The sequence below is a fragment of the Bos mutus genome, chromosome 7, assembly GCF_027580195.1.
Source record: "Bos mutus isolate GX-2022 chromosome 7, NWIPB_WYAK_1.1, whole genome shotgun sequence".
Lineage (NCBI taxonomy): Eukaryota > Metazoa > Chordata > Mammalia > Artiodactyla > Bovidae > Bos > Bos mutus.
The window spans coordinates 29,568,701-29,583,304 of NC_091623.1; the positions used below are offsets into that span (position 1 = coordinate 29,568,701).

Here is a 14,604-nt window from a genome sequence, read left to right on the forward strand (position 1 = left end):
TCACTCCGAGAAGCTCTGTCGGAGCCCACCCTGGACAAAGCGGTACAGAGGATGGTGGAAGCGCTGGGTCCTGCCAGAGGATTCTGAGGATGGCATAAGGGCAGGGGAGAGCACTTCTGGGTTGGCTGCTGTTTCTGAGGCAGGATTAAGAGGAGTGGGGATTTACTAGGGGTTACGTTTTCAATTGGGAACAACCAAAGACATCTGGGAGTGTCATTGGTGAGAAAGTAGTGATCAGTCATAGAGGAGATTGTTATGGCATTTCACAGCCACATACTCTTGGGAGAAGCAATTTGTTCCTCAACTTTGCTGACTTTATACATTTGTCTTTTCAACCTGCTTAACAGCAAGGGCTGCTTTTTGTTATTCAAGACAAGTTTATTTTTACTCTTGCTGTCTCAGAAAGTCTTTCAGAAATCAGCAAACACGACCAATCAGGGCTTTTCAGTTTTCTTGGAAACTCAGTTGTGAAACATTTACCAGCGTATCACAGCTTCTTTGTTCTCGTGTTTCTGTCCTTAGGAGAGATTCGGCTCCACTGAAAATTCAGTGAACACCGTCAAGTCCCAAATGTACAACTAATGGAAGCCCAATATCTTCCCCAGGTATTTCTTAGAATCCTAAGGGGATGCTTGTGTTTCACAAATCTAGCCTTAAGTATCTTGCTCTGGATTGTTTACTCATTTCAGGGTTTCGCTGAGAGTATGTGAAAATTCTTGTCATAACTGTCTGGCTAAAAAAATGCTTAACAAAACATTTCCTCTCAGAACATAGGAAGCGTGTCTTCCAAGGAGGGGGGGATAGGTTTTTCACTTTGGTTTATAAAAGTTTCTTAAAAATTACTAAAAAAAAATTTCAGATTTTCTAACTTTGTGTACATTGACCATGTATGTGAAAATGGGAACAATTGGGTTCTACTCGTCTGCTTTTGTCCAGAACTTCTCTAACTATATAAAGTGAATATACACTGGTATACCTAGGTGATATTTTAGGTAATTGTGATAGGGAAAATGACCATATATTTATCCATCCAGTGCCTTTGTTCAAAGATGTAGATGCAATTTTTAGACACAGTATAAACATCTACCAGAGAGCTTTTCAAGCATCATATTTCAAAAATGTGAAGTTATTCCTATTCTTTTCCTATAAAATATTATATTTTGGGAGGAATACAAGTTATCTATATAATGGATGGAAATGAAGGTAAAGAAGAACTGTGACTTAAAATGAAAGGTGCACAGACTCCTGGAGTTCAGGGAGATCTTAGAGATTATCAAACTATTTGGATTTAAGCCTGCTTGAGAATCTAAAGTCCTGGATCTTCTTCCCAGAAAAATACATATGCTCTTGTGTGTGCACACATTCATACCACCACCACCAGAATTTCAGAGTTCTTTGATCCCATCCAGACCAATAATATTTTCCAATGTAAGGGAGAAATCTGGATCTAGTCTGTCCATTTTCTTTTCTTTTCTTCAAAAAGTTACTGAGGCAAGGTGATATACTCAAGTATTAATAGGTCTAGGATTACAAGTAATAACTTTTTCCCTTAACAGTCTGCCACCCATGTCTTCCCTCAAGTCCTTTCCCCACTATCAGCATCAGAAAGTGGCTACTTTACTCAGGTTCTAAGTCTGGTGACTTAGAGATGAGTTTGGAAATGAGTGTGGCCATACAGTATGGTGGTTCAAAGAACGGACTTTGGAGTTGGCTCAGCCTAGACTCAAGGCCTGGCTTTGCTTCAGACTTTGGGTACAGTTCAAACTTCCTACGCTTGTTTCTTCATTGTAATAGGGGGGAAATAACTGAAGGCCTGTAAAGATGATATGAGGATGATATGTATGCACTACTTAGTGTCTGTGGCCTCAAAACCTGGAGAGACACACAGGCAGGCACAGAGAGCCACCGCTTACTGGAGCAGAAGCCCATGCGTAGAAACCTCCACGGGAATCAGTATGGGCTGAGAAAACCTGAACTGTAACCGACCGATTGTTGCGGGCTCCGAGCTGAGAGCTATGGCCTCCAGGGGGCACAGCCACACTTTTGTGAGATTTACCTCCAAAAGCTCTGCCAGGTTCTCACAGTGAAAATTGAAGAAAAATCCCATTTTGAGCCAGTTTGAAACACATCAGATCATTCCATTCTTCTTAACAAGGCTCGCCCTGTGACCTCAACTCTCTGATGAATCTAAGAAGAGTTGATTTTCAGTGTGTACAGCCTCATGCTTGCTGTTATGATGGCTTGATGACTTCAAGCTCCGAACATGCTGGACTGGAAGCCAGAAGCCCTACACAAATCTTTTTGTGGACATGTTTTTATTCCTCTTGGGTAAATACCTAGAATTAGAACAGCTTCCTTTTAAGTGTTCTTTTTATAATACATTCAAGTGTGGTATTGCAAGTTTTTCTTCAAATCCATCAAGTAAACGTGAATGTATATTTGAGCTATATGGTTCTTTAAAAAAACTACATTATCATAACTTAGTATTGTGTGGCGGTCAGCTTTGAGATGTGCTACTAGAAATGTAATATTGTAGAGAGAAGTTCTCACCAAAGAAACTTTGATAGTATTTATTTTTTTATGCTTTATTAAGAAGACCGTTCTGTCCTTGGTGATAGCTAGTCACTACTGAGGGTTGGGAGGTGTTTCTTTCCTACCTGCTCCTCCAGGTCTGGAGAAGGAAATGGCAACCCACTCCAGTATTCTTGTGTGGAGAATCCTGTGGACAGAGGAGCCTGGTGGGCTGCTGTCCCTAGGGTCACACAGAGTCAGCCATGACTGAAGCGACTTGGCATGCATGCATGCCTTGGAGAAGGAAATGGCAACCCACTCTAGTATTCTTGCCTGGAGAATCCCATGGACAGAGGAGCCTCGTGGACTGCCATCTATGGGGTTGCACAGAGTTGGGCATGACTGAAGCAGCTTAGCAGCAGCAGCAGCAGCAGCCTCCAGGTCTATACTTCCAAGAAGGGTGGAGGAGTCTTCGGGTCATAAGATCTGAGCATTGACTGAGGCATATAAAGGGAGTTCCTAGGAGCAGAGGTTGAACCCCATCTATCACATCAGCACTACACTGATTAATAGGTCAGGGTACCCTATCACAGGGGTGTGAGTGCAGCATCTTGCCTAACCACCACATGGGGATACTTCCAGGATCCTGGTTAAACTCTCTGGAGTACCTGAAAACTAATGGGACTTGGGGAGGCCTCAATAACCCATGATTTAGGGATAGGATTGGGGCCTGTCTTTGCATCCCAGGCTGGTGACAAAGGGGAGATATGCCTGTTACATAACTAGTAATGATAAATGAACTAAATGTAGCATATTATTTATACTAGCAGATTTAACCTTATATTAGCATTATTTAAGAACCTTATATTAGCATTATTATCTCAAGAGAAGACTCTTGAGAGTCCCTTGGACTGCAAGGAGATCCAACCAGTCCATCCTAAAGGAACTCAGTCCTGAATATTCATTGGAAGGACTGACACTGAAGCTGAAACTCTAATACTTTGGCCACATGATGTGAAGAAACAACTCATTTGAAAAGACCCTGATGCTGGGAAAGATTGAAGGAGGGAGAAGAAGGGATTGGGGTTGAAGGACAAAGGCTGAGATGGTTGGATGGCATCACCGACTCAACAGACATGAGTTTGAGTAAACTCTGGGAGTTGGGGTGCTGAGATTCATGGGGTTGCAAAGAGTCGGACACAACTGAGCAACTGAATTGAACTGTATTGGGAGTTGGTGATGGACAGGGAGGTCTGGTGTGCTGCAGTCCATGGGGGTCGCAAAGAGTTGGACGTGACTGAGCAACTGAACTGAACTGAACTAGTGTCATTCAATTTATCCTTTACTATCACTTTTACTTGTTTCTATTCTTCTATATTTATGAGAAGAAGAGGTGCAGATGGAAGAGTCTAAAGTTGAATATACATCAATGAGAATTTTTATATTTTGTAGTTTTGTTTATATAATATCTGAAATTGTAATGTAAGCAAGATAAACATAATCTGGATCATCTGGTTGAACACTTGTAACTTGGAATGGCTCCATGATTTCTGTGGAGTGTGCCCTTATGTTTATGTAACTTACATCTTACTCAGTGAAGGCCAAGTGACATTGTGATGTGGTGTATGGTTTGAATTTTCATAGTAATTTAAATTGAGAGAACTCACTGGAGAATTGAATCTTCTATGGCATAAGATAGTATCATATTAACATTGCTAAAAGTCGTACAAATATCTCTAAGTTATTTCCTTCCCAACTTGGAGAAATCTCTTAATACTAACAGTAATGTACAAAAGGCTTTTTAATTAAATGGAGTTCTTTTACTTTTTAGTGTTGAATGTTAGCATTAGGTAACTGATTCATCAAAAAACAATAGATAGTTTAAAAGCAATATATTATTAAAAATAACGGAAGAGTACAGAGGATTTTTAGGGCAGTAAAAGTAATCCGTATGATACTCAAATGATGGATGTACATCATTATGCATCTGTCTACACCCACAGAATACACAACACCAAGAGCGAAACTTATGATAAACTATGGACTTGGGGTGATTATGATGTGTCAGTGTAGATTCATCCTTGATAAAAAAAAATGTATAATACCATTCTGATGAGTAATGTTGATAATGACAGAGGCTATGTCTGTGTGGGGACAGGAGGTATGTGAGAAATCTCTGTGTCTCCTTCCTCTTTTGTTGTAAACCTGGAACTGGTCTAAAAAAAAAAAGTATTAAAAAAATTTGTGACAACATGACGATTACAACTCAAATGAGGGATTATCATTCTTAAAATAGGAAGAATCAAGTTGGATATTACTTATCTATTGCTGCAAAACAAATTACCACAAACAGCAGCTTTAAACAACTCATTAGCTCAGAGTTTCTATGGGTCAGGAGTCTGAGCACGTGTTTGTTGTGGCCCCCACTTGGCATTTCAGAAGGCTGTACAGTCAGGGCTTCTGCTTGCCTAGGTTCTCATCTTAAGGCCTGAATGGAGGAATCCACTTCCTGGCTCTCTCAGGTTGTTCATGGAGTTCATTTACTTGCGACTGTGGGAGTCACGGCAGCTGGTTTCATCAAAGTCTGCAGTAGAAACAGTCTCCAGCAGAACTCCAATATGACATCCTGTAATCGTGAGAGTGATACCCACACTACTTTTGCTATATTCTGTTTGTTTGAAGGGAGTCACGGGTCTGAGAATACTCAGGGATTGAACCTGGGTCTCCTGCATTGCAGGCAGATTTTTTTACCATCTGGGCCACCAGGGAAGCCCAGGATCCTTCCTTACCTCCTCCTAGATTCTGGTGGTTGCTGGAAATCCTTGGCATTCCTTGGCTTGTAGATGCATTACTCCATCTCTGTCTCTGTTGTCACCTGGCATTCTTCCTGTGTCTCTTTTCCTATGAGGACATTGGTCATTGGATTGAGGGGTCACTCTACTATGGTATGACCTAAATTTAGCATAAGCAATTTCAAGGGTAAGAACCTTGGTTCTAAATAAGGTCACATTCTAAAGTGCTGGGAAGGATATAAATATTGGGGACATTATCAAACTCAGACAACGCCTCTAGTTTAGTAGCAGCCTATGGTAGAGTGTTTTGAAATCCCCACCTCCTCTTTAAACTATTTTTTAAAAACATTTATCTTGGTTTATTTTTGGTCGTGCTGGGTCTTCATTGCTGTGTCTGGGTTTTCTCTAGTTGGGTGAGCGGAGGCTACTCTTCGCTGCGGTGCATGGGCTTCTTATTGAGGTGGCTTCTCTTGTTGCAGAGCACAGTCTCTAGGTGCATGGGCTTTGGTAGCTGTGGCACCCGGCCTCAGTGGTTGTGGTGCATTGGCTTACTTGCTCCACGGCATGTGGGATCTTCCCGGACCTGGAATCGAATCTGTATCCCTTGCATTGGCAGGCAGATTTCTATCCACTATACCACCAGGGAAGTTCCCCACCTCCTCTTGTTCACCACTTGTATAATCCTCTCCTCTTTGATGTGAGTTGGATCCAGTGGCTTTCTTTTAATACCTAGAATAGTCAAAAGAGATGGGATGTCACTTGGGAGTTAAGGGGCAAAATCTGTCTTTTCTGTCTTGCTTTGGTTCTACTTATGTGCTTGCTCTGATGAGGCAAGCTGTCGTGTTGTGAGCTACCCTGTGGAGGCACCTGTGGCGTAAAGAATTGAGGGTGGCATTTAGCCAACAATAAATGAGAAACTAAGGCACTTAAGCCAACAGCTGGAGAGGAATTGAATCCTGCCAATAGTCATTGAAATGAGCTGAGAAATAGTTTCATCACTAGTCAGATTTTAAGCTGACTGTGGACTTGGATGACAGCTTGACTGTAGCCTTCAGAGATGATCCTCGTGAGATCCAGAGCCAAGGATCCAGAGCAGTTGAGCTGCGCCCAGATTCCTGACCTGGAAGAGCAGTGAGATAATACTGTTGTTTACTGGCAGTAAATTTGGGGGTAATTTGTTACATTTCAGTAGACAACTAATATTTACCACTTAAGTTTTTCTTCTGTATTATTCTCAACACATATGAAACTTGAGGATAAGTTTTACATTTTCTTTTATTTATATTTTAAAAATATCAAGCGAGTATAGTTGAGTGTAGCTTGATATACCATAGAAGTAACAGTGTCATTGTAAGATTTCTATGGATGATTTAATACTGTCAGTGAAGTTCTTACCTGCTGTGAACTCTAAAGAAAATCTAGAGATTTGATCATTCAGGTTCAACTAGAGTTGATGGGATTCATTATTATATAGTCATATCAACAACATATTTATGCTACGTGTTTGTTTTTAACTGAAGCACTGGTGTTTTTGTTCTGAATATTTGAAATAAATGGAAATTTGTTTCACTTTGGCAGTTTAGATTAGTTGGATATGGTTTTATTATTTTCTTTTTAAGTTTGGGTTTATGATGAGATAATTTACCACTGTGCTGTTTCTGTTTATTCTGAAAGAACTAGAAAAGCTAATTTTTTTATCCGAGAAAAAAAATATTTCTGGCTTTAATCTAAAGACTACATAAACCAGCAGCATAAAGCTTTGAGAAAAGGAGAATTGGATATAAATGAGCTCCATTTTCATTCTTTAATTATTCCATTGATATTAATTCCTTTGAAAGCACATACAATAGTCATGAATATGGAGAAATATCAGGATGTTGAAAAAATTTTAAAGAAATTTTATTATAATTTTCCAACACTTAGGTCATTAAAACTTATTGTGTTATCAATTTTCCATTTAAGTAATAGAGCATTGATTATTTAATTTTGAAAAATTTTAAATATTTCTTTGGCCAACTAACTCAGGTTTTTATAAATAGTTTATTCTGAACAACTCTTTAAGCTTTTGTGACATTATTAGCTCAATTACCTGGTTTACTATTGAACTTGAATATATTCTGAATCTAAGAGTTGGGGTCCAAATGTAAATAGACTTAGAAGTCCTGTGCAATTGGGAGGAGAAAACTGAGAATGATTCCTTGAATTTATATAGTGGATTAAAAAAAAGCATTTTTTCCTATCTAAATTGTTTTCTGGGACAGATATTCATAAAAAACTGGTTTATTACTACAACTGACAAGTGTAGGAACTAGAACTAAACTGCTGACATTACCCAGACCTAAATTGATTATACCCATAGTGGCAGTTATCACAATTTTTTATTCTATTAGAGCTCCCAAGACCAAGAGCTCATGATCTTCAGTTTTGCACACATTCAGTTCAGTTCAGTTCAGTTCAGTTGCTCAGTCATGTCTGACTTTTTGCGACCCCATGAATTGCAGCATGCCAGGCCTCCCTGTCCATCACCAACTCCTGGAGTTCACTCAAACTCACGTCCATCGAGTCAGTGATGCTATCCAGCCATCTCATCCTCTGTCATCCCCTTCTCCTCCTGTCCCCAATCCCTCCCAGCATCAGGGTCTTTTCTAGTGAGTCAACTCTTCGCATGAGGTGGCCAAAGTACTGGAGTTTCAGCTTTAACATCATTCCTTCCAAAGAACACCCAGGGCTGATCTCCTTCAGAATGGACTGGTTGGATCTCCTTGCAATCCAAGGGACTCTCAAGAGTCTTCTCCAACACCACAGTTCAAAAGCATCAATTCTTCGGCGCTCAGCCCTCTTCACAGTCCAACTCTCACATCCATACATGACCACTGGAAAAACCATAGCCTCGACTAGATGGACCTTTGCTGGCAAAGTAATATCTCTGCTTTTCAATATGCTATCTAGGTTGGACATAACTTTCCTTCCAAGGAGTAAGTGTCTTTTAATTTCATGGCTGCAATCACCATCTGCAGTGATTTTGGAGCCCAAAAAAATAAAGTCTGACACTGTTTCCACTGTTTCCCCATCTATTTCCCGTGAAGTGGTGAGACCAGATGCCATGATCTTGTTTTCTGAATGTTGAGCCTTAAGTCAGCTTTTTTACTCTCCTCTTTCACTTTCACCAAGAGGCTTTTTAGTTCCTCTTCACTTTCTGCTATAAGGGTGGTGTCATCTGCATATCTGAGGTTATTGGTATTTCTCCTGTCAATCTTGCACCCATTACAACAAAGTAAATAAAATGTGGTTCTGTTAACATTATATCTTCTTTGAGACTGCAGATAGTGACTGGAGCCATGAAATTAAAAGATACTTGCTCCTTGGAAGAAAAGTTATGACCAGCCTAGACAGCATATTAAAAAGCAGAGATATTACTATATCAACAAAGTTCCATCTAGTCAAAGCTATGATTTTTCCAATAGTCATGTATGGATGTGAGTGTTGGACCAGAAAGATGGCTGAGCACTGAAGAATTGATGCTTTTGAACTGTGGTGTTGGAGAAGACTCTTGGGAGTCCTTTGGACTGCAAGAAGATCAAACCAGTCCATCTTAAAGGAAATCATCCCTGAATATTCCTGGATGCCAAGATCTTAGTTTCCTGAATGTTGAGTTTTAAGCCAGTTTTTTAACTCTCTTTCATGTTCATCAAGAGGCTCTTTAGTTCCTCTTCATTTTCTGCCATTAGGGTGGTGTCATCTGCATATCTGAGGTTATTGGTATTGTTCCTGGCAATCTTGATTCCAGCTTATGCTTCATCCAGCCTGGCATTTTGCATGATGTACTCTGCATATAAGTTAAATAATTAGGGTGACTATATAGTCTTGACATACTCCTTTCCCAATTTGGAACCAGTCTGCTGTTCCATGTCCAATTCTAACTATTGCTTCTTGACCTGCATACAAGTTTCTCAAGAGGCAGATGAAGTGGTCTGATATTCCCATCTCTTTAAGAATTTTCTACTGTTCTTGTGATCTATACAGTTTTAGATCTATGCTAAATTAAACTAAAACCTCAGCTCATGATCTAGTTAGACCTGAATATGTGAATTATGGAGCCGTATATTCAATAGCATGAGCCAATTGGATCCTTTAACCAAAGGTATTTCAAGCAAAGGACTGGCATGCATCGCTGTGATAGCTGACCTCCAAGCTGACCCCCAGGATCCTTACCTCCTGGAATCTATGTTCCTTTGTGGTCTTCCCCCACATAGTTCAGGGCTGATCTGTGTGACCAGTAGATTCATTGGAAATAAAAGTGTGTGCCTTCCATGCCGGGGTGATAAAAGGCACTGAAGCTTCTGCCTTGGTCTTCTGGATCTCTCCTTCTCGGGAAGCTTACTGTATGGAGTAATGGAAACTCTGTGAAGAGGCCCGTGAAGAGAACAAGGAAAGAATCCTGCTGCAGCCGGCACCAACCTGCCAGATAGGTGAGTGAGCCACCTTGGGAGCAGGGCCTGCAGTCCTGATCAACTGTCTAATGACCACAGCCCAGTCGACATCTGACCGCACTCCCAGGAGACTCCCCGATAAAGCTGCTTGGAAATTCCTAACCCATAGAAACCATGAAACATAGTGTTTCTCGCTTTAAGCCTTCAAGTGTGGGGATGATTTTGTGACAGAGCATAATTTCTTGCAACAGTTATTGATTTCTTCTCAATGTGAAGCTGCAGATATCGGACAGGAAAAGATGACCTCTGGGTGCTAGGTTACAGTGCTGCTGCTAAGTCGCTTCAGTCGTGTCCGACTCTGTGCGACCCCATAGACGGCAGCCCACCAGGCTCCCCTGTCCCTGGGATTCTCCAGGCAAGAACACTGGAGCGGGTTGCCATTTCCTTCTCCAATGCATGAAAGTGAAAAGGGAAAGTGAAGTCGCTCAGTCGTGTCCGACTCTTAGTGACCCCATGGACTGCAGCCTACCAGGCTCCTCCGTCCATGGGATTTTCTAGGCAAGAGTACTGGAGTGGGGTGCCATTGCCTTCTCTGAGGTTACAGTAGATAAGTCAAAAATATTAACAGAGTGAATTATTAAATATGTAAATGAAATCAGTTAAAAATATAGACCTAGAATTTAGCTAAGATTTCAGAATTGAATTAGCATTCTGAAGACCAGAAGAATATTTTTATTATTGTTAAAATATTTAGCCTCATGGAATAGAAGGAGATACACAGAATATGTTGAATAATGGGACATGCCTATAATGCCCACCAGAAATACTTATTCCCACTGCAATGTAATGAGAAGAAAATAAAAAATAAGGGCATTGGATCTTTGGCAAAGATAGTGTGGTGGTTAGTTTTATATGTCGACTTGGCTAGGCTATAGTATATGGTGATTCAACCAGACATAATCTAGCTGCTGCTGTTGTTCAGCTGCTAAGTAGTGTCCGACTCTTTGTGATGCCATGGACTGCAGCACACCCATCTTCCCTGACCTTCACTACCTCCCAGAGTTTGTTCAAATTCATGTCCATTGTGTCAATGATGCCTCAATTTAGTTAACATGTATTAGGGGCTTCCCAGGTGGCCCTAGTGGTAAAGAACCTGCTTGTGAATGCAGGAGACATAAGAGACACAAGTTCAGTTCCTGGGTCAGGAAGATCCCCTGGAGGAGGGCATGGCAACCCACTCCAGGATTCCTGCCTGGAGAATCCCCATGGACAGAGGAGCCTGGAGGGCTACAGTCCTTAGGGTCACAAAGAGTCGGACACAACTGAAGCGACTTAGCACACATGAGTGAAACATCTATAATCAATTGACTTTAGGCCCGATCCAATTAAAGGACATAAAAGCAAAACCTGAGGTTTTCTTAAAAAAAGAGTTATTGTTCAAGACTGTACATATCAACTTGATACTTATAGAGTATGTATCATGAACCATCCAGAGTACATATCATGAATCACGCCAGTCCTTTGCTTGAAACACCTTTGGTTTAAAGATCCAGTTGGCTTACGCTATTGAATATATTCCAGAGTATGACCCCACCCTCAAGACCCTGTACCTGGGGTCTCACACCCACAGTCTCCAGGGTGACCCCACTTCCCATACCGTGCACCTGGGGACCTACAACCACAGTCTCCAGAGTGACCTCCTCCCGACCTTGCCTAGGGTTCACATGTCCACATCTCCAGGGTGACCACCCCCAGACCCTGCACCTGGGGTCCCATGTCCACAGTCTGTGGGGTGACACCCATCCCAGACCCTGAACCTGGGCCCACATGTCCTCGAGCTCCAGGGTGAGGCCCCCTTCCTAGCCCCTGCTCCTGGGGGTCACCCCTCCACAAGCTCCAAGGTAACATTAATCCCAGACCCTGTACCTGGGGTCACATGTCCACAGTCTCTAAGATGACCCCACCTCACCAGAGCTTGTCTGAATTTCTGCTGGCCTTTGGATTTCACATTTACCAGCCCCTGTGATCACGTGAACCAATTCCTTAAGCTCTCTCTCTCCATACACACACACACACACACGTCTCTGTGGTTATTCTTCTCTGCAGGACCCTGACTTATACAGAGAGCACCGCTCAGTGAGTGCACATGTGCTCACCTTCATTTTCCCAGCCTTCCTTGGTCTGATATCGGGTGATCAGCCTGGACAGTGGGCTGTGAGCTGCAGTGATGGTGTCATATGTAATCCAAGCCACTGAGGAGCCAGGATGCATTCTTCTCCCCCATCCTCAACTGGGAGGACCTTGGAAAGTATGTGCCCACATATTAATAACATACTTAGGCCATTGAAGAAGGCAGTACAACCAGTATTGGACTACAAGATAAACAAAATTAAATATTGTGTTAAATAACTGAGATTTCAGATTTCATTTGTTATATAATCAGTGTTATATAATCAGAGTTTATCCTATCTTGAATAATACACTCTCCAAACAGGAGAAAAAGAAAAATCAGGCCATGGGCATACTAATCACAAGTCTATTGGTTATAAGTGACTGAAAATCTCTATCCAATTAAAAAAAAAGGGGGGGAATTGAATGGTTTATGTAATTGAATGGTCCAAGAGTAGGTCTTCAGAGGGGGGTGTGTGTGTGTGTTAGTCGCTCAGTTGTATCCGACTCTTTGCGACCCCATGGACTGTAGCCTACCAGGCACCTCTGTCCATGGGATTTTCCAGGCAAGAATACTGCAGTGGGTTGCCATTCCCTTCTCCAGGGAGGTCTTCAGAGACAGCCATAGCTAAATCCAAAGAATCAAAATCTGTCATCAAGATGCAGGTCTCCTTCTTAGTCTAACTGGCCATTTTACTCTTTTTTGTACCAACACAGTCCAGAGGATGATTCTGATTCACTGACAGGGTTGAGTCCCTTACTCTGAGCCATTCATTGTGAACGGGTCATGTAGTAAGCTCATTGGTCATGTTTACTCATATTCCTACTCTTTGATATGAGGTGACAGGGACAGTTAACATCAGCCCCACTTGTATCACAAAGACTGAAGACAGGGCAGAGGAGACTCGCCAAAGGAAAATTGGGCTGTTGTGATGAGAGTGGAAGGAAGGCAGGCCAAACCAACAGCATTCTACTATAGAGGAGCAGAAGTTTATATTTCTTGTTACACACATAGAGGCACAAATGTTCTCCCTGATCACGCATTTTAAAGTTGAAGTATTGTGGTGAATAAGTGGTAAGCTGCCTGTGCAACTGACAACTGGGAGAGTAGCTGTTGCAATGTGATAATTCACTTTAATCAAAGATAAAAGAGATAATCTGTCACATCATATCAAGACCATGTATATCAATAATACATCTATCAGTGTACAGAAGATGTCACATCTGACTGAAAGCAATTGAAGTGATATTACATCTCTCAAGAAATAAAAGGCAAGGGCAGCTTATTCCATATTGAAATCACACCACAGTTTTTCATTATTTAGGTAGTAATGACACATTTAATACTTGTTCAGAGAGCAATTAACATGCTGACTGTTCAGCCACATTCTAATTTATTTTATATGTGAATGAAACTAGTCAAGTAGAAAATGGTAATTCAAATGGAAGGCTCCTGTTTCTCAGTTACATTGTTTATGTGTGATAAGTTGAGAGACCACTTAAGGTAATTATTGATTTTATAGATATTTTAAAGCACACATATATGGGGGTATATGTATCCATCCATTATTGACCTAGTTTTGTGATATATATCCATAATTAATAAATGTAAGTACAACTGAATATGAGCACAATTTTAAATCTTTTTAAATGTAGAATAATTGCTAAAGATATACAAATTTTATATAAGAAATGATTCTCTCATTTAAGAAGTTCAGAGGACAGTCTGATCAGCAATTGGAATTGGGTATCATGAAGTGGAAAAAGCATTCAATCTTTCCTCCTTCCTTTTCCTTTGCTTTTTTTTCATTTTTAAGGTAGAAAAATTGAATCCAAACACAGAAAGCAATTTGGCCTTGGAGTACAGAATGAACCAGGGCAAAGGCTAATACAGTTTTGCAAGAGAAACCCCCTCTTTCAAAAACAGAAGAGAAGACTCTTGGACATCACCAGATGGTCAATACTGAATAGATTGATTATATTCTTTGCAGCCAAAGATGGAGAAGCTCTATTCAGTTAGCAAAAACAAGACCTGGAGCTGACTGTGGCTCAGATCATCAACTTCTTATTGCCAAATTCAGGCTTAAGTTGAAGAAAATAGGGAAAATGACTAGACCATTCAGGTATGACCTAAATCAAATCCCATACGATTATACAGTGGAAGTGAGAAATAGATTGAAGGGATTAGATCTGATAGACAGGGTGCCTGATGAACTATGGATGGAGGTTTGTGATATTGTACAGGAGACAGGGATCAAGGCCATCCCCAAGAAAAAGAAATGCAAAAAAGCAAAATGGCTGTCTGAAAGGGTCTTACAACTAGCTGTGAAAAGAAAAGAAGCAAAAAGCAAAGGAGAAAAGAAAAGATATACACATTTGAATGCAGAGCTCCAAAGAATAGCAAGGAGAGATAAGAAAGCCTTGCTCAGTGATCAGTGTGAAGAAACAGAGGAAAACAATAGAATGGGAAAGACTAGAGCTCTCTTCAAGAAAATTAGAGATACCAAGGGAACATTTCATGCAAAGATGGGCACCATAACGGACAGAAATGATATGGGCCTAACAGAAGTGGAAGATATTAAGAAGTGGTAAGAATACACAGAAGAACTGCACAAAAAGATCTTCATGACCCAGATGATCACGATGGTATTATCACTCACCTAGAGCCAGACATCCTGGAATGTAAAGTCAAGTGGGCCTTA

The 14,604-nt window shown here is 41.0% G+C and overlaps 1 long non-coding RNA gene across 1 annotated transcript in view; it reads left to right on the top strand.

Annotated features, from left to right (window-relative positions):
* Window positions 1-528: 528 nt before the first annotated feature.
* LOC138988612 (uncharacterized) overlaps window positions 529-14,604 on the top strand; it is a 97,609-nt gene continuing 83,533 nt past the window's right edge. The window contains exon 1 of the long non-coding RNA XR_011464885.1: window positions 529-605. This is a non-coding gene — a long non-coding RNA (uncharacterized lncRNA). The remainder of the gene's footprint in view (window positions 606-14,604) is intronic.